Raw genomic sequence first — 9,090 nt, 5'->3', positions numbered from 1 at the left:
TTATGTCTTTTTCTGATTGTCTCCAGTGCTTCACAATACCAACTGATTCTGATCTTGCTTATGAGCCAGTTTCTGCAGCTGCTGTCTTCTCCGTTCCCTGGAATTATGTCATGCTGTAGGAATACTTCCATTGGCTTTCACTGGGCTTCTCACAGAGTAAGGTACAAGTCCACATAAGAGTCTTTCCGAGGACATGACTACGTTACATCATAGAGTGACACTAACAGAGTGATGTAGTCATATTCGGTTCAGTTTTGGTATCTGGCTTTATTGCAGCCCTTGCATGCAATGCATCTATTGCTCCCAGGGACTTAGTCCTGGTTAGACCCTCTGGGTTGAACTCTGTTATAAATCAAGCAGAAAATGCTTAAAGTTTTGCTTCTCTGTCAAGGTGCTACACTACAAAATGCAGTAAAGTGAATGAGGACTCCCCTTTTGTGTTACTAACCAAGAGGTGACATGTAATGGTGAGCGCAAGTAAAAGGAGTATACATACTCATTTCTTTTTTTCAAAATTTTCTGAGGGATTTGATTCCTAAGAGAAAACCAAAGAGAGTCTGGGTAGAAGGTACTAGCAACCAGTGACTGTGTTGGCCATTTCTGCTCTCATATGGCTTATGTGCCATTTTGGGAGGCCAAGAGAAGAAATGCACCCATGGGATGAGCAGGAAAAGGTCTGGACAGTTTTATTTGATTTTTCTGATTGCTGTCACATTGCACTGTTAGCAGCAAACTGCAACTACCAGCTGAAGCAGTGAGGAAAGCCTACCACTGCCATCTGTGGCATGAGCCACACATGCATATCAGCATAGCAGGTACATCTGTGTGCTTTTTAGGATGGCTCAGAGAAAAGACATTTTTTCACATTCTGTTGAACTGGTTCTGTATTACACTTTGGAAAGCTCTGCTCTGAACAGCCTGATGTGGTTTAGTACTAACAGAGTACATGTGTTTGGCATGTTGTCCCCACATATTGTGACTTCATTCAGTATATTTACTCTTTCGTGCACTGAAGTTGCTTCTGGTGATTGGTACCCTGACAGCCTCATGTGGAGACCATGGATCTCTCCAGTACTTCTGGTTTGCTGAGGGCTGGTGACTGATCTTAAGAAGCACCTGAATTTATTAATGGCAATCGCAGTCAGTCTGGTGCTGATTCATCTGGTGGGACGCAGCGAAGGGAACTGCGCTGTGCCTGAGCTTGGTGACGTTGGCTGGTGCTGAGGGTGGTCACACAGACCCACGACAACAGACGGGAGGGGGTTAATCTGTTTTATATGTGGAGTCAGCATCTGCTGTATATATGTAAAGTCAGTGCTGCTGTACTTCCAGATAAAAATTTAGTTAGTGGATGAACTGAGCAATCTTTAATTTTTTTTTTAACGATTCTGCAACGTGCAGGCTGCTAATAGTAGGAAAAAGACCAGGAGGCCAATCTCAGTAAAGGTAAAACCGGGCATGAAGTCACAGCTCAGTAAAGCTGAGTGTTTCTTTGTGAGTGACAACAAAAAGACTCCAGGATCCCCCTCTTATGTCAGAAGTATCAGCCTACTTTTTTTTTTTTTATTATTATGTAGTACCTTTTTCAGACCTTATTTAATTCCCTGTAAAGGAAAGGAAGCTGCTTGAAAGAAGCGGGCTCTTGCTGCATATCACCATGATTTCATGAAGAGAAGTAAAAGAAACAGTCAAGAATGACACCTGCATATGAAGTTACTAAACCAGTTAAATCCTAGTGATGTTTTTCTTTGTTTGTAAAAACTCTTGCTGGCACCAGCAAACTGCAATTTCCTCTTTGGAAAAAAGCATTCAGGTGCCAGGGAAATAGCTAGCATAAAAAGCTCAGTTGTAGAGCTAATTAGTGTTTTGTAACAGCTATCAGGTCTGACTTCCATGTTTTTTTTTTAAACCAGACAGTTAGCAGATGATTGGACGGTAAGGTATTTAAACATTGGCTACAAGCCTGGTTAATGGCATGCTAGGCAGGTGGTGGCCTCTGAAGGCCATTAGGTATTGCTTTCAGCTGCTGATTCCATCTTTTTCAGTCCACAGAGAGAGTGCCAGCCACTGTGATTTTGCAGTTGGTGTATATGATCAGGTGGAGGTGTCTGAGGAGGATACCCGTGCTTGATCCATGCCAGAGAACGCAGCTCTACAAGAGTCCCTTCTCTACCCTCACGCCACGGGCTGGTCACCCACTTGAGGAGAAAAGGAAGCCAGTAGGTAGCAGCCACAGCAGCACCACCCCTTCCAGAGCTGGAGAGATGGAGCCCGAAGTGAGATGGGCAACCTCACAGTCATGGCGACTGCAGATAATCCTGCTAAAAAGTAGCGTTCCCACATGCATGCCTGTAAAGAAGTTTCCTCACATAAATCCAACATCACTTGTGCTTCACCAGCAAGAGATCGAAGCCATCACAAGATGGCTTCACAAGGCAAAGTGGGGGCCTTCTGTGGTGGAATTCCCCAGAGGCTTTGCTAAAGATGAGCTAGTTATAAAATGAACTTGGAGAGAAGAAGAAGGAAATATTAGTATTCCATATTTTGCTCTTTTGGGTTCAGTATTCAAAGAGGTTTTGGTTCCTCGACAAAACCACAGAATTACTTTAAGGTTCAGATATTTTACTGAATATTTCAGCTACTCAGGTGAGAACAATAATAAATGTTTCAATTAAAGCTGTACTATAAGTGTCCAATTACTGAAGGTTAATTATACCTAGACTAAATAAACAAGCCTTTCTGCTATACATGAAGATATGAGTTTAAATGTATACAAATTCACAATAGGAGCTTCTTGCAAAAATATAGTCTAAATTTCAACACAAGTACCTTTTTCACTTGAAGTGGGATTTAAAGTACACTGAAACAAGACATGCTGGAGCAGCCATTTATATAATGGTTGACAGTGTAACTGTAACTAGCAAATGGCAAATTTTTCCCATGAAGACAAAATTCCAGCAAAGTCCGGCTCAGCCCAAAGCTAGGATGAGGATTTGGCTTAGGATGGAGGATTGGGATAACAATGGTTTCATCAACCATTTCCAACTGGATGGGTTTGATATCCACAATAGTGAAGGATAGCATTAGGGTTAGAGTTTGGGAAGCAAGGATCCTCAGGGTTGGAGTAACATTGAAATCCTGCTCTACCCAGGGAGCTAGATGAAGGTGGGCTCAGGATGGAGTGGTAGGTCATCATGCATTTTGAACAGGGGAGGTTTATCATCTACTCTGCAGAAGGACAGGGTTAGGGTTGGGTTTAGGGCCAGGGAAATCAAAGACCTTGGAGCTGAAATGCCAGCAATGTCCTGCTCAGCCCAGAGACGTGGGCTACAGACCAGGGCTGTAGTTCTGTGCACATCAGGAACCGGTCTTATTTCCGGCAAGGAAAGCTAAATTGTAAAGGTAGGGGCTAGGTTAGTTAGATGAGTGCCACAAAAGTGTTCTTTTGTTTAAACAATGTTCAAACACCCTTATCATCTTTGGACATTACAGAATGAATCAGGTAAGAGAAAATTTTGTAAACATTTTTTTAACAATCCAGAAAGAACAAAACACTGTGGAGACTAGTCTCTGCTAATTTGTACCAGATGCTACACTATAGGTATAAAAGTAAACATAATTAGGCCTATTAACAGAAAAATAGTATCATCGATCATTTATAAAGAACTCTGACTTGTAGGCATGAAGAAACCAAAAAGCCCTTGACAATTGCAGAAAACCTTTTCTATGGATGATGTCACTTTTCCTTATTGGTTCTGTGCCTGTAAAAATCTATTTTTAAGATTTCTTTGAGATACCAGCTGCAGAAGAAGCAGGGGAATGCCCAGCTGTTCAAAAGCAACTTCATCATCTAAAGGACTGCATAATGAAAAAATTTAAGGGTGCCATGGTAAAATATTATTTGTGTACAAATAAATCCCCTGCGGTCAGTTTCTCCCTCATATGACAGTACTTCTGCAGAACTCAGAAGGAAACAGAGGAGAAAGCCAAATATGAGGAGATGTGCAGAGACAGAAAATGGAAAAAAAAAGGAAGTGAGACAGATGAAAAGGAAGATTTGTTCAGTTCTGTTTAAAACCATTAGCCTTTATTTTTCAGGACTGCGTGAAGTGGATCTGCATGCTCCATATCTGGCTGTAAAGTAGTTTTCCAGGGACTTCTTCATAAGACTGGCACTAGGGTAATGAATCTGCCTGGCAGGGGCAAAATAGCTGCCCAAAACAGTGCACAAGTTCTGCAGAGGAGGGTTGCCCTGTTTAAGAGAGGCCACCAGGACTCGTTCAGCCATGTCAGGAGCTTTTCTTTCTCCTGAGTCGACAAAGAATTGGCAGATACCATGTCAGTATCATATCCTTGGGCTTTGGAGTCCTACAACTGGAAGTTACTGCACTCATCTGGCTGCTGGGCTAGGATTTTGTGTGGCTTGAAGCCATGTAGTAATCCATCTCTTTGCTGGGTATCTATCTCCTCCTGCCTTTGTCAGAACTTTCTCTTTGCCAGCATTGGCACCATCTCTTCTTTTGAAACGTGCTGAATAGAGCAAGGGTATATATATGAAAAGGAAGGACTTGTTCCCAGCAACATCAGTTCCAGTTGCAACATCAAATAGTAAGTGTGTGAGATTAAAAAACAGCAACAAACCACAAAAACAAGAGAGCTGACATACAGATGGCACTTTTGCCTGAAGGGGCTATGTCTGAAGTTTTACAAATTCATATAAAAGTGAAGAATACTCTAGCTGACTGCAACTGCAAAGGAAATCAGGATACTCGCTCACGCTGGAGATTGCGGATTACCACAAAAGGTACAGCTTCACTTTTACAACCCTCCAAATGAAGCAACTCCAGCTGCTCCTTGTTTTTCAGTTTGACACATACCATAAATGTACAGACCACAAGATAAATGTATATGTAAAGCTGTACAGGCAGGTATTGCCACAGGGTTCTCCCCCAGCCTGTTCATGTTAAATGCCAGTATTTCAACTGATTGCATACAACAAAGAAAGATCTCTGTATCACTTACTTTGATTACAGGTCATAACTTGTTACTTACCTGATGAAAAACCTGAATGGCAGCTCCACAGCATTCCTGCAATTCCAATTGATCCTGATGTTTGCCTTGTTTCACAGGGATAACTGGCCCTTTGTTTTCCTGTTACACCAATTTGTTTTGACCTGTGAATTTTTGCAGCGCTCATGCAGTGTTGAAAATCTTGTTATTGCAATGGTATAGAAAGGAAATTGTTGGAAGAAGAAAGGAGAGGGACAGAAGAGGTGGTTGTTTATTGTTTGGAATCACCCATTTCATTCCTCAGCAAGAAGAAAGCATGCTAATGAACACAGGTGTTTATATTGTCAATGTTGTTTAAACTTTTAAGGCCTGATTGGGGTTTCATAAACTGATTTTATATTTCAGTCTAGTTCTTCTTGATTTACCTTGCGGTTGGTGTGAGGAGAGCGAGGCTTCCCAACATAAAACATTATGTAGCCCAGGTTAAGGGAGTATAGGATCCAAATAATGGACATAAATGTCTTAAACCTCACAGGCACAGAAAAATCCCCGTATGTTCTGGTCTTTAAAAGCCAAGTTCCGTGAAAGAGACAGCACCACTTTGTCATTCCTGATTTGCTTTCCAACCAAAAAGCCTTGCCAATTTGAAAATCTGCAAGGACAAAAACTGTATTCCTCAGGTTAAAATATTTGTTCCCCAGGAATTATTAGGGGCAACTGTCGGACGTTATGAATTCTCCCTGCTTGGCAGAAGGAATGACTGAGTCATACAGATCATCTCTAAATATAAAAATACAGCCAAAAAAAAAGTAAATCTAGAAACTTTAGAAGTTCTTCTTCCTGTTTTTAAAGCTAGCAAACAGATGAGGCTATTTCTTCTAGAGTTTTTCACTTAGACAAAAAAAGAAAAGCCAAAATTACATCCCTTCTTGAGGCTGTGGTTTGCACTGTCAGCTCATTTGATCAATGTCTGAAAACAATCTGTGTATGCACACTGGGCATCTCACACCAGGCCAAAATGATCGGATGTGCAAGTAGTGGTCTTTGCACCAAAATTTGCACTTCGTGGTAAACAAACAAATTTCAGTTGCCAACAAAATGACAGATCTGTGGCTTCCTTGCAACCATGTAGAGACAAAAGCAGTGAGTGAGGACTACAGTAGATGGCAAGGTCCAGGGAGGAAGATGACTAATAATTAATGACACTGGCTATGAGGTTGCCACAACAATGTGCTGTCGTGGACTGAGTCCTATGACTGGCTTACAAAATATGCAACTCTTTGAGTTGCGTTCTCATCTGGTTAGGAGTATTCCATTTTTAGTTCTAGCATCAACAACAGCCTGTTGTTTGCCCAGTATCACCCCCAAGGCCAAAGCTCACAGACAGATTTATGGTTATGATGTGCCAATTTCTGTAGCCAGCTAGGGAGCAAACCAGGGTAAGTGATAAGGTACTCAGTTACAGGTAGGTCAACACAAGTTGGTCTTCTGCAGAGCTCCAGAGCGGGCTTCCCACCCAGATTTGACAGCTGTCACCATGACATAGCAACAATTTCATCAGTTTCTCCAGACTGACTCTGAGCCATCTACTGCTCATCAGTGCTCCGTCTCTTCCAAGCACTGGGGCGCTTACTTACTTCTTTGTCCAGTCCTAGTGGTATGAAAAAGGAGAGCTGGGCTCTGTCAGCACAGCACCCTTCATCTCCTAATTAACTTTCTATTGATCTCCTATATACTGATGTGAACTTGGCTGAGGGGTCTGGAAATCATCACCCCAGCCGACAAGTAACTGGTTGTTAATAATAATATGAATTGATGGTGCCCATCAGTCCCAGTTATATGGCAGCTTACTGTGTCACTCAGATCAGCCTCTATGGAGCAGCAAAGCCATGGACTGAAAGGGCCATAGAAGTGTTCCCTGCGGGTTAGATTTGACACACTGGATGGGAAAGTAAGTAGCAGCATGTACTGCTGCTATTTGTATTGCACTGTGCATAACAGACAAAAGAAAGGAAAGCCAGCTTGTTGATCATCAGCATTACATTTACCCGTCACATATGGGACCTTCTCTCATGCCATAAAATCCTTGTTCTTCTTCACGTCTTTTCTCTGCCTTTTGTTGCTATGGCTGATCAGCCACAGGCAGAAGTGGTACATCCTGGAGCACCTCAGATCAGGCTTCTTGGACTATCCCAGCAGAGATTAAGCTTTACCAAGCAGAATGGGAGGAACACATGCTGGGAAAGCTCACCAGAGAAAATCAACATAGCCCGCTATGTTAGTCATTACACAGAAAATAGTTGTTACAAGGACAAGGTGAATCTTTTTTCAGCAAAATCACTCATTCAATAAATAAGAATTTGCAGGCTAAGCACTCAGTGTCATGGCAAAACCAACTAGGCAGTGTGGACACCACTAATCTTGCTAGTCGGGTGATTACCAAACGAGGTTTACAGTGTTGCCCTGGGAAATGCAGCATCTCAGTTCAGCACTCTTTTCTGTCTGATTTGAACTGGGATCTTCCACCTCCTGGAAGAGTGCCTTTGCCACGGGGACACAGGGTATTTTGGGTTTGAGTATCTCGCAGTCTGTCCTGGAGGGTTTTCACTTTATGTAGAGAAAACATGACATTTTGAATGGGGGAGATAAATGCAAATCGTAGGATCACAGAATCAGTCAGGGTGGCAGGGACCACAGGAGCTCTCTGGTCAAGACCCTTGACAAAGCAAGGACAGCTCTGAGCTCAGACTGGGATGCTCAGAGCTCCGTATAGTCAGGGTGTAAAATACTCCAAGGATGGATGATGCAACCTCTCTGCACCCCAGCTGCATTGATTGGCTGTCCTCTTGGATGAAATTTTTTTTTGTTATGTCCAGTTGAACGTTACCTGTTTCAGTTCATGACCATTTTCTCTCACTTGGTAACTTCCTTGTGGGTGCAAGGGCTGCTGTTGTGTGCCCCCAAAGCCATCACTTCTCCTGGCTAAACCAGCTCCAGTCCCATAGTTTCTCCTCACAGGGCAAGAGCTCCAGCCCCTAGCTATCTTCGTCCACCTCTGCTGAAGTCTCTCTAGTTTATTGATGTCTGTCCTGTACTGGGGGGGACCACAACTAGACACAGTGTTCTGGACATGGTTGAACAAGCGCTGAGTAAAGAGACCCTATACTCTGCAAAGTGGTGTCTCTCCTCACTTCCAGTGACCAGTAAGAGTGATCTGAGGGAAGGTCTCTGTTCTAGACTGCGGGCTGGGTTAAAGAAACGAGGATTTGAACTTTAGCCTGTCACCACTGGGTTACTGCACACAGAAAGGGTGTGGACGCTTCCTCCTCCTCTGTTCTGATAATCCATCCTTTTGCTTTTCCTGTGCTTATATAAAAACATCCCAAAACAAGGATATTAAATTTTGATCAAATCAGTAATTTCATTCAATTTTCTTAAAAAAAGCTTCTATATCAAACAGAAAGCAAGGTTTTTTTGGGGGGGACGGAATAATTTAAAAAATCATCCCATGGGAATCTGTGTTTGCCAGCTCTGTGGAAAAGGGTTTGGTGACTGAAGACGTTGCTAAGTAGCAGCCAGCAACTGTGAGACTCTGCAAGACCCCTAAAATTCATTCCTGACTGCCAGGAAACAGTAGGGGAAGTAAATACAATCACCCTTCAAGCTCCATTCCTCCTCCCATCCTCTCCATCTTTGGTAGCAATCTGTGAGAGAGCCTGGACTACACCTGGCTGTATGCTTGGAAAGCAGCTTCCACTCTTCTCCCATACCCTGCTGTGCACCTGCTTAACACTCGAAATGAATACTTACACTGTATAGCTTAGTGCCTTTCATTAAACAGTGGACTAATTGGATCATGCTGTGCTAAATTTCCTGCAAAATTAGTCAGGAAGTATCATGTAGTAACGCATGAATTTCCTGGAATTTCTTTTAATCAAATTATCACAAAGAACAATTCTTCAAACAGCTATATTAAACAAGGGCATCTTGCAGATGCTGCTGCTATAATCTTAAATAAAGCACCCTTTAGAATTGGTTTGTCAGCTGGGATTACCCCTTGTAATTTCTCTATAAGTAAGC

This window comes from Nipponia nippon, unplaced genomic scaffold (assembly GCF_047370975.1).
Source record: "Nipponia nippon isolate SJK-2023a ecotype South Korea unplaced genomic scaffold, ASM4737097v1 scaffold_8, whole genome shotgun sequence".
In the NCBI taxonomy this organism is placed as follows: Eukaryota; Metazoa; Chordata; class Aves; order Pelecaniformes; family Threskiornithidae; genus Nipponia; species Nipponia nippon.
This window is presented reverse-complemented; position numbering follows the sequence as displayed.